Source organism: Manis pentadactyla, chromosome 9 (assembly GCF_030020395.1).
Source record: "Manis pentadactyla isolate mManPen7 chromosome 9, mManPen7.hap1, whole genome shotgun sequence".
Taxonomy (NCBI): domain Eukaryota; kingdom Metazoa; phylum Chordata; class Mammalia; order Pholidota; family Manidae; genus Manis; species Manis pentadactyla.
Window position 1 is genome coordinate 70,614,156 of NC_080027.1, and position 14,769 is coordinate 70,628,924.

Genomic DNA, 14,769 nt, shown 5'->3' on the forward strand with positions numbered 1-14,769 from the left:
GTCACAGGTTTGATGAAGCAATATTTACGACCACATCTGCAGAGTGGCATGGCAACGCTGATGCTGGTTCAGCTCCAAATATATGCAGTCTGATGGCGCTCTTGAAGTGCTTGCACTTTAAACCTTTGAATGATATGCCCCACTCTGTAGTTCGAGACCCATAATATCTTGCCTTTATTAGTCTAACAGCCACCCAGAGCTTCTTCCCTCCTCCAATTTTGCACAGCACACTCACAAATCTATTTTATACAATATGTTGAAATAATTTTCCTGAAATAAAATCTGACCACATCATTGCTCTGCCAAAGGTTCCCTGATGACTTCTCTTGCTCTCAGGATGAAATCTAGATACTTTCAGAATGCTCGCCTGTTCCTTCACACAGAGATGCCTTCCATCGATTTCTTGTGCATCTTCTGCTCTTCTGCACCCCGCACAGCATCTCCAGTCACACCCAACCACTGCCAGTGTTCTGGACACACCCGGCAGTCTCTAGTTTCTGCTCCATTATGTATGCTAGACCTTCCCCCCATTGCCTCTTCTCTTTTCTTCTCCTACCTCCAGCTGGCTAACTTCTACGTATCCTTCAGGCTTAAGCTTCGTCTACAAAGCTCCATTCCCATCAAATTAGATCAGGTGGCCTTTTGCATGCTCTCACAGCATTTTGTTCTTAGATCACTTATAATATTTAACCACATTATATATTGACTGGCCACTTATTCTCCTAGATCCCTATTAAACTCTCAGCTCCATGGGGGCAGGGACACAGGGCCTGTCTAACACAGGGCCTGGGATGAGAAAGACAGTGAATACACATTTTTGTGGAAGAAACAAAGAAAGAGGAAAGGGGAGAGACTGCTTGGCTGTATTGATTATACTCCTGGAAGGGACTGGGTTCCTTATAAATCATTTGTTTCTCATTACGAAGAACAGTGCTGGGGCAGCTGCAGCTCAAGACTGGCACAGAGTGGATGCACACCCAATCCAGCTGCTCCTCCACAGCGATTCCCAGGGCAAGTCCTTCACAACATCTAAGTGGGTGAGCCTTGTTGCATGCCTGCCTTCACCCAGAAGGACGGCACCCGGTGCACGCAGCGTGACCTAAATGGTGTTCTTCCAACTTTTTCTGAGGAAAAGGATGAGAATGGTGCTACAGTGGGAAGGTGTCAAGCAGGGTATGAGCTCATCTGCTTCCTAGGATTTATCTGAGGCACAGCGAATTCTGAGACGTGTTACACGGTATGAGGAATATGCTTCTGAATACAAAATTGATACATGTGCCTTGGGGATGGTCCACCACAGAGAATGACTCGGGGAGATGAATAAACCAGAATAGACAAAAAAATCAGGTGCTCAGGTGCTTTCCTCACTCTACTTTCAAACTACAATGGCAGAACCCAGGAAAGAGTCCCCATCTCACTGACTTCAGTGTGATGAACTCTGAAAAGCAACCTGGAAAACCAGAGAGAAAAAAAATGTCATCCATACTCCCCTGCCATTTCTCTCTCTCCCACAGTGAATGCCATTTGAGCATGAACATCATACACTCAGGGATGATGCTAAGAAATTCTGTATTCTAAGTTGGAAATAAAATTGAAGTTCGTCTATTCAACATTTATGAGTTTTTATTGAGTATGTACCATATGATGGGTATTGTTTGACATACTGATGGTACAGCAATAAAAAATACATAAAAATGCATGTCCATGAACTTAAATCCTATGCAGTATCTAGTATATTAGATGGAAATAAGTGATATGAAGAAAAATAAAGCAGAAAGGAGGATGAGAAATAATGGGGAAAAGGAGCTTTTAATTTTTAAAAAGTGGTTTGAGAAGCCCTCAATGAGAAAGTGATGATTGTCTTTCACTAATTTTGGAAAATTTCAGTCACTATTCCTTCAAACTTTTTTTCTGCCCCATTCTTTCTCTCTTCTCTTTCTGGGACTCCAATTACACATATGTTAGATACTTTGACAATTATTTTTCTCTCTGTTCTTCAGACTGGATAATTTCTATTCATCTTTCTTCAAATTCATTGACTTCTTAATTTCCATTCTGCTGTGAAGTATATATACATAGTCATTTTTTAAAATTCCAGCTACCATGTTTTTGCATTGTAGGATTATTTCTTTTTTATAATTTCTATTTCTCTGCAGAAAAGTATTCTATTTTGTAAACAGAAATTTAGAATCTCTGTTTTCTGTCTTTTCATCATGTATGGTTCCTTTCCAACCTTGAGCATATTTATAGGAGCTGATTTAAAACTATTATCTACCAATTGCAACATCTGGGTGATCTTGGTGTCAGTCTCCACTGATTTTCTTTTAATTTCAGGTCACATTTTCCTGTCTCTTCATATGTCCAACAATCCTGGATTGTAACCTGCAATTGGGAATGACATGCTGCAGAGATTCTGAAATGTTCCTGCAGAGTAATTAATTATTTGTAGATGGGTGGTTTACTAGGGCTGTATCCAAACTATAAATTTTGTCTCCTCTGCAGCTCAAATCTCAGATAAGTTCTTCTAGAGTTAACTGGGCTGCTATGTTTCAGAGACCTGTTGGAGATTTTGATAGTTTAATCACAGAATTTTGAGGTCTCCTTCTCTGGTTCCACTGTTGTTGTTATCACGGAGTTTCTGGGATTCCCCGGAATGACTGTGATTGCCTCAAACCAGTAAGATTGTGGGATTTATTTCAGAGTGTTAGTTACTTTACACAGAGCAGACTGAGGCCTGCCCCTAAAAACTAGAAATTCACTCACTGCTCTTCTTCTTCCAAGCACTGTCTCTTATCTACCTGCTTTTGATCACTTCCCAGTGCCTAAAATATACTCAAAGTTTTACTTGTTATCTACAATAGGATTTATCTAAAAGGAAGTACTTGCTCATGGAGGGAACTGCTGGAGGAGGGATATTTGAACAAATACCTTAAAGGAGGTTGGGAGCTAGCCATGTATGCAGAGCATTCGAAGAAAAGAACAGTGCATGTGAACAAGCCCTGAAGTAGAGGTTGCCCGGTGTGTTTGAGGAGTGACAAGGAGATCAGAGTGGCTAGAGTAGAGGAAGTTACGGAGAGATGACTAGATAAGATCAGAGAGGTAGCAGAGAACCAAGTTCTACTGGGCCATTTAGCTTTCGCTTATACTTTGAGATAGGAAGCCATTGGAGGGTTTTTTAACAGAGAAGTGATGTGGCACAGTTTTTGTTGTAAACTGATCACTCTGGATCTATATTGAGATTAGAGGACAAAGAATAGAAACAAGAATACCACTCAGGAGGCTCTTCCAAAATCCAGGTAAAGTATATTTGTCTTGGCCCGGGATGGCAACTCTGGAAATAGTGAGAAAGTAGTCAGGGTCTATATGTACATGAAGTCAGAAAAAACAGATTTGTCAAGAGTTTAGATTTAGGGTGTGAAGGAAAGAGAAGAGTCATGGATGACTCCTAGATTTCCAGCTTGAGAAATGAGGAGGATGAAGTGCAGGGCTTGGGACATTTAGGTTTGATATCCTTGACAGATATCCCAGTGGGATTATCAAGGAGGAAATTGGACTTCTGGTTGGAGTTCTGGAGAGAGGTTAAGGCTGCAGATGTAGATTAGCAAAGTGCCTGGAATTACAATTAGTAATTGCATAGAATAGTACTAAAAGCCAGCAGAAGAAATGAGATCACCAAGAAACCGAATCTCACCAAAGAAGAGATGCCAGTGTGATAGGAGGTGAACCAGGAGAGGGTGGAGTCCTAGAAGCCAAGGGAAGAAGGTGTTCAGTGTTTCAAGAAGGGAGTGACCAACTATGGCAACTACCACCAGGAGATTGAGTGCAGTGAGGATTGAGGACTGACCCTTAAATGTGTAAGAGGTTGTGGGTGACTGACAAGACCAGTTTTGGTGGAATAGTGAAGATGAAATCCTGACTGGAGGAGGGTTTAAGAGAGAATAGGAGAAGAAGAAATGGAGATAGCACATATATGCATAATGTGATTATGGTATGATTACAAGTGCCTAGCATTATAAGGTGCTGCAAGATAAGGAAAGAATTATTTCATGGAAGGAGGGAAAAACCAAGGTAGGAAAAAAAAAATCCATGAACTTGAGGACAGTTTCCAAAGGGTAAAGAACAGGGGCACATCTACTGCCCTTGGGACTGGAACATGCTATATAGAGACCACATGGATAGAAAGGGTTTACTGACCTCACCATGTTTGGCAGTCTCACCCATGGCCTCTAAGAAAACTGAAAGCCACCTCACCACTGTGGGATGACTCTCAGGCTCAGAACCCAAACTGCCAAGTCTAGTCGCCCTGTTGCTGGGCCCAGCCGCTCATGGCTGAGTTCATCTGCTATTTCTAAACTTCTTTCCTAAGAGTCTCTTCTGCTTTTCCTGCAACCCTCCAAGTACTGCTGCTTTCCTGACCCCCAGACTTCCCTAGATAAGGCAAATGTGTTCTCTCCCTTGGTTGACTTGATTCTGCCCTTGCCCAACTTCCTGGACTGACTTGTAGAGAATCTGGTCCTGTCCCAGTAAAGACTGGCCCCAAGGTTGTATTTGTCTTGCTCTCAGGTTTCTCTATGCCTGGATCCAAATATTTAAATAATGGCATGAGGAAAAAGCCCTGGATCTAAAGTCAGAAAGATGGGGATTCAAGCTGTCACTTGGCCACTTACTAGTTTACAGTGATCTGAATCAGGTTCTTTAATCTCACTGAGTATCAGTTCTCTTATTGACAGAAGGGACAGAACAATTCTTACTTTTAAAGAGTTGTAAGAAATGAATGAGATAACGGTATTAGGACTTGGAGACAATTTTATCTTTTTAGCAGCTAGTAGGAGATATAATTACTATGTCGGAAGAAGATCGGTACGTTGAGAACATGCTTATTGATAAAGTTGTGGTACCCAGTCAAGCAGAAGAAAGGCCCCGTGCTGCTGAATAAGAGAGATGAGGAAGGAGGTGGGTGGTGGAGGGTGATGGGTTAAACCAAGGAGCAACTAAATATGGGTTTTTCAAGTTCAATGTATTTCCTTTCTCTCGCCAAACAGATTCATGGGCTGATTTGATTTCCCATAGAAGTCTGTGAAGGGCTAAATTTTGAAAATCACTGGAAACGGGGTTGTTAGACTCTGAGACTATGGAGAATACCTGGCACCTGTTTACATGTATAAAATGCCCAGGACCCTTGTAAGCTCTCCATTAATGTAATGGAAAGGCCTCCAATTTTCCCATGTCTTCACCTTGTTTATTTTGTGCCATCCAGCAGTGGTGGAAAGGGCCCTTGCAAGTGGTGACTAACAGTATAGACTCTATAGTCACACCACCTGGGTTCATATCCTGATTCTACCTCTTAATTTGTGACCTTGGGCAGGTTATTTACAGAATTCAGCCTCAATTTCTTAATCTGCAAGGTAGAAATAATAATAGCTCATGAAATATTTTAAAACTGAGATAGAGCTTACAATAGTTTATAAAGGACTAAATGCATGAAAAGCAATTAGGCAAAATTCTGAAACGAAGTAAACACTCATTATTTCCTACTAGTATCACTATTCCTAATACTACATTTACTAAAGCTATATGTAAAAAATTCACTCAGAGCAGTCATGTGGATCAATATGAAGAATGATCTGCATAGAATTCATTGAACTTCAAGTAACCTGGGTAGCAATGACTGAACAGCATATGCTGTAATAAGAATTGCATTTAACTTTGTGGTGTTGTTTTTTTTAAGTCATTTTTTCAGCTTCCTCAAATGAGGCTTACTTCACATTTCTTGTGTGTCACTTAGAGAAATACTGAGCTCTGGCTTCGAAGATGTCACTGTATTTCATGATACGATGCAATTTGCTGAACTAAAACAATCTTAGGTGAGTCACTGCAAAAAAACAGTGCATCATCCAGGCAATGTTATCTTTTTAAGAAAGAGGCAGTGGGGTATAGTGTCTCTCTCTGAGCTCTCCAAGTTGTAGCGGAGAATAAAAGGCAACTTAAAAAAAAACTCCCCATGTTTCTCTCTATTCAACTATTCTCCCCCTAGTGCAGCTGGCACGCTAGGATTGTAGGTTCTGATACCCGAATCAGCAGACTACATTTTGTATCAGTAGATTCTGATACCAGTTTAGATGCTGGCCCCGTCACTTGCTAACTGTGTGACCTTCCACGATCTACTAAACCATTATGTGGCAAGGATGGCTGCGGTCCAGGAAAGATGTATCCTTTTCTACCATTCGGTAGAGAGCGGGTGTTGGGAAGCAGTTGCACAGCCAGCAACTGCATTTTCAGGCCATTATTAGAGGTAGGGAGGGACATAGGAATGAGTTCTGGTCCAGAGGATGTGTGTAGGATTGTCAGATGTCATTCCTGGTCACGGCCCATGAAATCACTCTCTGTGCTCTCTCTTCCCCCGCCTCTGGCAGAATGCTGATTCCCCAGGGCCTCCATGACATCCATGTGTTGAAGACACATTGCTACCCTACCTCTCCAGTCTAGATTTTGAATGACCGCGTGGTCCCCCGCAGCTGCTACCTTCTTTCCTTGACACTGAACTTTATATGAATATTAAGTAAAATTCTACTGAAAGAAACCACTGAGATTCCAGGGTTTATGTGTTAGAGCATTACTTTACCTAATACATATTTCAAGCCTCTGCTTTTTCCTCTGTAGGAAAAATAGTAGCTACTCAGAGTTGTTGTGATAATCAGATAAGTCATGTAAAACACTTAGCAGAGTGCCTGGAACCTACTAAGTGCTCAAAAAATGTTCGCCATTATATTAACTAAGATAGACACTTTTCCTTTTATTGCTTCTGAAACTGGTATGTGCAACTCCCTGATCATCAGTCATCTCTAGAATAAACTGCTCTTCAACTGGTAGTAAGTCTCACAAAAAGTGGTTTCTTAGAAGTGAAAAACTACGGTACTATTATTACTATTACTATTACTATTAATTATCCACATTTTCACCAAGATCATCATAAAAATCATCTCTCTTCCCTTTTTCCCACTATATTCTGCTGGTAATCATTTGTCTTTTTATATCAGTGTTAAACAGTGTCATCAGTCCTTAAGAGGAACTTTTTGTTTGTGAACTAAGGAAGTGATGAGATACACAAGACTGCTGCTGGCAGTATCTCAGACCAGCATACGACCTTCAGCAAGTCCTTTAAGTTATTTAAAAGACAATGCTACACAAGAGATGCTACTCTTCATTACTTATTAAATGACAGCATGCTCTTTAGTAGAGGGCTTGCCTTCCAGCAGGAAATGGGTTGGGCAAATCTTTCAGTCCCTGCCTGCTCCCAGCCTACCCTGCCACTTGTAGCCCATCCTTGCCCATTTCCGTGCTTAGGAGAACCAGACCCAGTATTATCATAGGAGAAGCTTTACTATGAATGATACAGGGAAATGCAGAGTGAGACTTGATTTGTTTCTCTGAGTCGGGTGTGTAGGGATTACAATTTGCATATGGGCTGTCTTCCAGGCTGACCTCCCTCCTAAAGCCCTCCATGGGTATCCAAATAGAACAGCTGGGTTTATACACATCTTCCTCCACTGCTATCCCACTTCTATTCCTGGTTTGCATCATGCTCTTCACTAAGAATGGTACACAGCTCTGAATCATAATGATCAACATCATTATCATTATCATCATCCCCATGGTAATAATAAGTGCTAGCCTATTGAGCATCTTCTATGTATCAGGAACTGATTGCTTTACATGTAACATCTCTTTTAAAAATATTCACAAGTCTTCAATATAGACGTCATTAGGCCTGTTTTAGAGATGTGGCAATTGAGGCTCAAAGTAGTTTAATAGCTTGCGAATAAGGAGTGGAGCTCTGATTTTAAAATCTTTGTTTTGTCTTTGAGCTGGCCTCCTCTATCAAGCTGTGTCCTTGAATCTCCTCCTATTTCCTACCCACAACAGTAGACTCTGTCCCTTTACACAGCCAGTTGACTTGGCCTCTGTTGAAACCCAAACAGGATGCCTTGCCTCCTGTACTGGAACTTCTTAAGGACTCCAACCTCCTTGACTGGAATCCACAGATGCTGACCCAAATCTGGAGATAACATGAACACTCTGCTTCTCTTTAGACATGGGGATTTGGGTGGCTGACCTTTCTGAGGGAGAAAAGTAGCCTAACCACCATGTCGGTTCCCTAAGCTCTGGCCTTGCAGGTCCCAATTCACTCCTCCTTCTGTTTGCTCCCCAGTGTGACAGTCTGCCTTTCAAACACTCTCACAAGTGTTGATAAAACCTAATGGACAAAATAAGTATATGGGGCCACTTTTCCTTGTTACAAAGTAATTAATTAAATCCTTTTAAAAAATCCTCTGGGTGCTATTGAAGTGGTCCTTATTACAGATCACTAACTCTCCAACCATGGGGTAGTTTATGGATTTTTGAACTCTAAAGAACTCTAAACGATAATTTCAAAACCAAGCTAGTTAAAGGATGTAGTAAATTAATTATAAATAACCAAGTGGCCTCCATTTCTACTTCAGTTCCAATAACAGTGGACTGATAAATCCAATGCTGGCTTGAACAGTTTCTCTAAAGCCTGTAAAACAAATGACAAGGTATGAGGTGCCACATTACATCTGCCCATCGCCATGAGGTTGTTTTGAGGACATTGGCTCACGTGGCTGTAGGGCCATGCAGAAATGGACACCATGGCAATCAAGAGTGACTATAATAGTGTAGCATTGTGAGAAACCTCACTCCTGCTTCTGTCATCTGCAGCCACATAACCTGGGGCAGGTTACTCACCCTCACCAAACCTTAAGCTTCCTTATACATAAGGGATCATAATTGTACTTACATCCTGGTATTATGAGGAATAAATGAGTATATTGCTTACAGCAGAACCTAGTCTGTAAGTACTCGATAGCTGTCAGCGATTACAATGTTCCCTTTCCCAAACTGGCCTTTAACAGTATTTACCCACACTATCTCTGTTGTGAAACACATCATTTTTCTTGTTTTTTCCCTGCTCTGCCGCCATTTGTAACCCATTAGAGTACCTACCTGGGTTCTCAGGCTCACTACCTAGTTAACTGCCTATGTTTTCACTCTTTGCTTGATGTTTTCTGCTTGCTAACATGTTAAAGGTGGTTTGCATCATTGTGCGACCCCTTTTCCTTCCCCTTCCAAGTAGAGATGTCCTAACCATGCACAGACATACCTGGGGCCTAGGCGAGACAGTAACCTTGGTTTGCTCCAATTCTTTCATATTCCTTGCCCCTTCCCAAGGATCTATTTCTTTATATTCTTGCCCCTGAGGTTTTCCGTGTCAGGCCATTTTCACTGTTTTATACTTCTTTGTTACTTGCTATAGGTGCTCTAACCAGTATTCTCTAACATTTTGTTTACATGCCCCTCCCCTTGACCCACTACTCCCAGAAACACGGTCTGGTGTTAACAGCATCCAGTACCAGAGCAGAGGATGGTTGCAAGAGCTTTTACTCCATTGATCTTTTACTCCATCACCTGCTCAGTGGAGGACTTATCTCTAGAGCACTTTCCTCTACTTGTCAATCCTTACAAGGTCTCTCCTCTTTTCTGCCCCACATTAATCCCCCCCATCATTATCTCACATCCTCTTCCTATAACTCATTAAGTCCACCCAAATGAACATAGCTCCCTATTTAAACTCTTGAAGCTTATTTATTTAAATCTTAGAACTTCTCAGACATGAGTAAAGAAATGTGTTGTTCCACAATGTCATTTTGCCCTTACCTAACAACATAACAACCGCGCGCTACTGACTTGAAAAGAAAGTCTGCCCTCATTTTCAAGTAGAAAATTGTCTTTGGATTTCCTATACAAAAGATGCTTTGTGTAATTAGAAGCAGGAATGAGAGTGAACAGAAATTCAAAATACATTCTCTTCTTCTACATATCTTATGTTGTTCAGAGTATAATTAAGGGAAGGACTTGGCACTTACCACTGAATGAGAGTATGGAACTTGTCAATGAATTCTGAATATTCATCCATCAAGGTTTCTGTGTCTGAATGAGCAGCTTAGTTTAGATTTTGTTCACACAGATTAAATATAGTCTAAAGAAGCCTGGTTCACAGTTATCATAGTTCATACCCTGCTTACATCTTCCCTCTTCACCTATGACAGATGCAAAGAACCCTCACACCAACCCAAAAGAAGGAATATCAAGTGTTTAAAGAGAAAATAGTTGCATTTTTTATTGTTTTAAAATACGAAGGGCTGAGTGCTTCATTTTTTTTTTATGTATTTATTTTCCTTGTATGGCAGTCTGAGAGTGACAAGTTTAGTCTCCGGAATTTTCACTTGATCTTGGCCAGAGTTCCTTAGGATTAAATTAGAAGACATGTGGAATCATCTGGCATATTTTCTGGCAGAGAATAAGCATCTGATAAATGATGAATCAGAATATGAAGTTCTCCTTGACTGAGTGGTAGTAGAGGGAAAAGATCTTTCCTTTCCATTTTCCTCCTTTATTCACCAAGATCATTAGAAGCCCCAAGCCAATCCCATTTGATGGGGGTCAGAGCCCCAGAAATGGTCTGGAAGCAGTGGCACATGCAGATTCAAAGTCAGGGAGAAGTAACTGAGTTAGGAACTAGAACTGAGAGCCCAAGTGAGGGGCATGCTGTCCCCCTAGAAGAAACAGGGACTTATGTGGGAGTCAGAAAACCAAACACAGCCATAGGACACAATGCTATGACATTCCTTCCAATTCTGAGATCCTATAATTCCTTGAACCTAAATACAAAGGGGATTAAGATGATAAACTCTTCATGGTGAGCAGTTTTCCATATCTCTAGATTGGCAGACCCTTCAATCATCCACAAAGCAAAACTATAGCTGCAACTTTCTGAAATAAAAACAGATTCCTCTTATCTATACTAGACTGAGAACTTAATAGTCTGTTACTACAACTATTTAGTCTTCTAGTATCTTTCAGTTGCCCAGATGCCAAGGCCTATCTTGAGATGGAGAAGGAGGACTAGAGTTGATGAATTTATAAGGCTGTCACATATGGAAACCACCCAAGACAATGTCATACAAAATCCTCTGTCACTGATTCTCAAATTCTATAGCTGAAACAACCTCCTTCCCCTAAATCTAATGCTCTACAAATACAACTAAATACCTTGTACACAGTGAGTGCTCAATAAACACTAATGAAACTTCCTGTTTGCCATTTATTAAAGACCTACCAGTCTTTATTTAATCTTGACTTTATGTGGTGAATTGCAATGTTGGCCACAAATTCTTTTCATCTCTTTCATGACTTCTCGCAATATGATGGTGACATGCCATTTCTCTCATTTAAAAAATTGCATCTATTTCTCCACCCCTTAAATCTGATCTTGGCTATGTGATTTGTTTGGGCCAAAGGGACATTAGCAAACGGGACATAGGCAGAAGTGAGAAAAGTGTTTCCTCAGTGTTACTTGTTTCCTCTTGCTTCCCTGAGAACATCTGTAAAGAAGCCCAGGCTGGTCTCCTGGAGAAGAACAGACCCAATAAATCAGGGACAAGTCCCCCAGCTGAGGCCTATGAGCCTAACCAGCCTGACAAACTCCAGCCACACGAGGGCAACCATGCTGTACCATCAAACTTTAACCGACCCACCAGTTGACTGCATAACAGCTTAACTAATGTACAGACTTATGAGCAATAACAAAATGGGTTATTTTAAGCCACTACATGTGGGAGTGGTTTGTTGCACAGTGATACATAATGAATACACTTAGACAGCCTGGTCTACCATCTCCTCGAAGAGTTTCAACATTTCTTTCTTTTTAGTGTGATACACAGGATGAAATATAACCCATTTACTGTATTTGTCAATTTATTTATGTATATGTTTATTTATTGCCTGTCTCATCTCATTAAGAATTTAAACCAGCTCATAACTAGAATTGAAAAACTACAATAATTATAAAATAGAAACAAATAATTGGATTTAGGTCCAAATTATTTGAACAATAAAAATAAGAGGAGAAATATTTAGACCAAGCAAGGAACACAGATATGTTTGTCATAAATGGCTGTGCAATAGATAGAGTCGATCTGTACTTGTGTCTCTTAAGATTCCTGGAAGCCAAATGAAAAGCAAGTATGTATTTTTCAACACCAGGAAAAGTTATAGTATGACTTTGTAAACATTAGGGAAAGGCAAGCACCCCTCTTTCTTGGCAGATAGCATTTTCACAGGCCAATCTAACCACCAGCTTTGGTATGCAATATCCTAGAAACACCAAGAGTATAACATGAAAATACAACTTCATGAAGGAAATACTTTAGGAGGTTACTAAGGTTAATGTTTTAATGTTTAAAGACTCCCATATATTCCCTGGTATCTAGCATGAATAGCTTTTGGGATTAGTAATCAAAAGAATTTTTCATCAGTCAATAAAAACTTAAGCTTTTCTCTTGTCAGGAATGGCTTGATTTCAGGATTTTTGCCAGGGCAAAATGTAAATCTCTTTATAATACACCCAGTTTGAAAGTAGCAAAATTAGGATCTGAACCCAGATCTTTTCGACTTCAAAGCCTATGCCTTATTTAAAAAAACAAATTGTGTTATCGGTGATTAAAGAATTACTTGCTGATTTTAAAAATGTCAGTTTCTTCAAGATAACATATTTTTATTTTAATAGAATATTTCAACAGCTTCAGACCAACGTATACATAAAGATGGGAATTTCTGGTGCTTGAGCCAAACTGAGGGGTAGATGAGGGAAGGGGAAGAGAGCAGGTTGAGATTTTTACCAACCCCGTCAGCCATCAACTCACAGCATTTGGATCTGTTCAACCAGCAATGTGGGTCTGCTCTACCCAGCACCACACAACCAAACAAAACGGGGCAGGCCCACTTTTTCAAAAGCATTGCATGTGTCAGCAAATGCTATACCATGCATTGCTGAAATGATGGAGTTTGACATAATGGTCCTCCTTGGATAACTGATTCCCAAATATTTAACTTTGAGAGTGAATGGAATGCCAATATTTCAATATCTCAGAAAATCTGCACTACCGTGTGAAAGAAAATACATACACTGACTCTGTTTTGTGCTCTCTGTAAAGTAAATTTACAGAGCCTCTGAACTCTACCTCTTGTCTGATTATTTAGTAACTAACAAATAATCACAAAGCTAGAGCTAAGATTGCCCAAGCACTTGAGACTTCAGAATCCACCAGCTACTAATCACAAACAGCCTCCTTTCCCCTTAGCCTTTTGGAATGAGCTGTTTGCTCTGCATGTTGTTAAAGATGGTAGAAACCAGAGCCACACAAACATTAAGGGAGAGACTTTGATGTCTGCCTTCATGCACATTTCATAATAGAGACAACCAAGATGTGGTGCTAATTCTATTTGTAATGCATTCATCAATGTTCAGCCATCCATGGAAATGTGTCCTGTTGAAAGAAATGTCATTTGAACCAATAATTGACCATTTCAAATATCAGCATGAAAATTGCATATGACACAGTCACAGTTTGTGACCCCATAATATCCATCAAGGAGTAGACCATTAATGAATCGTACCTACATTAACTACCCCAGTTCTAGTAGGATTGTTTGTTTTTATAACAGATAGCTGCTGTCATCAATGGGGAATTAGCTGACTGTCACATTGTCCTTCCTGAGGTGGAATAGAAATATAAATAATGATGGGCTATTATTAACTATGGGCTTATTACGTGCAAAATACAGAAGTATGTTATACCTTGTTATACATTCATCAAATATTTATGGAATAAAGAACAAGACAGAGCCTTTACTCTTAAGGAGTAGAATTTACAACTAGAAAGAGAAACAATAAATGAATAATTCTTAACTTAGTCTACGTTCACAATGAACGATGTTCATTATCCCAATGTTTACAGAAGAAACTAATGCTTAAGGAAGTTGAATACCTTTTCCAAGGTCACTGTTGGCAAACAGAGTCAGGATTTGAACCTAGAATCTTCTGACTCTAATGATTTTGTTCTTAACTACATCATTAAATTGTTTCCTTTTTTATATTTGTGTTCTTGACTGGTTGCCTCATGATCTTGACTCCATTAAAAATTTTCGAAACCCTTTTTCTCTGTTTCCTTAGCATATTCATTCAACTAGCTAACATCAAATATGTGGTAGGAACTATTCTAGGCACTGGGGACACTGTATCCATTAAGAATATACTCTATGGTAAGCTTTGTGCTGGAATTTCTCTCACCTCCTCTATTCATCTGACTCGCCTGTCTGGATATCATCTGTCCTCCTGTTACATTAAATAGAAGAAAATCTTTCTATGTCTAGATATTATCCATTTTAGCTTATAAACATAGCATGATTTAACAGATGCCTATAAAATGATGATGCTAATGCTATTTAACAGACACTTCTGAGAAAGAACACTCTTAATTTGATTTTTAAAAATTAGGCAACATTTCTTTCCATAAAAATCTCTTCTAATCCATACCTGTTTTGAGTTCCAGGTGACATTAAGTGCCAAAGGGAGAGGACAAACACTCTAGGATTCTTAGAAATTAGTTATTTTACACGTCCTTGCCTTTCTAATGTTGATTCCTAGAGGCAATAACTTGTAGAGAGAGCTCCCAGAATTAAAGAGTTAGGTTTCTTAGAGAACATCCATCCCAGGAGTTTCAAAACCTGTCTATGCCAAGTGAGAATCATCTATGGAGTTTATTAAAAAAACAGACACTTCAGTACAGACAAGTGGAACAGAACAGAGAACCAAGAAACAGACCTGTGCATGTATGGTTAATTGATTTC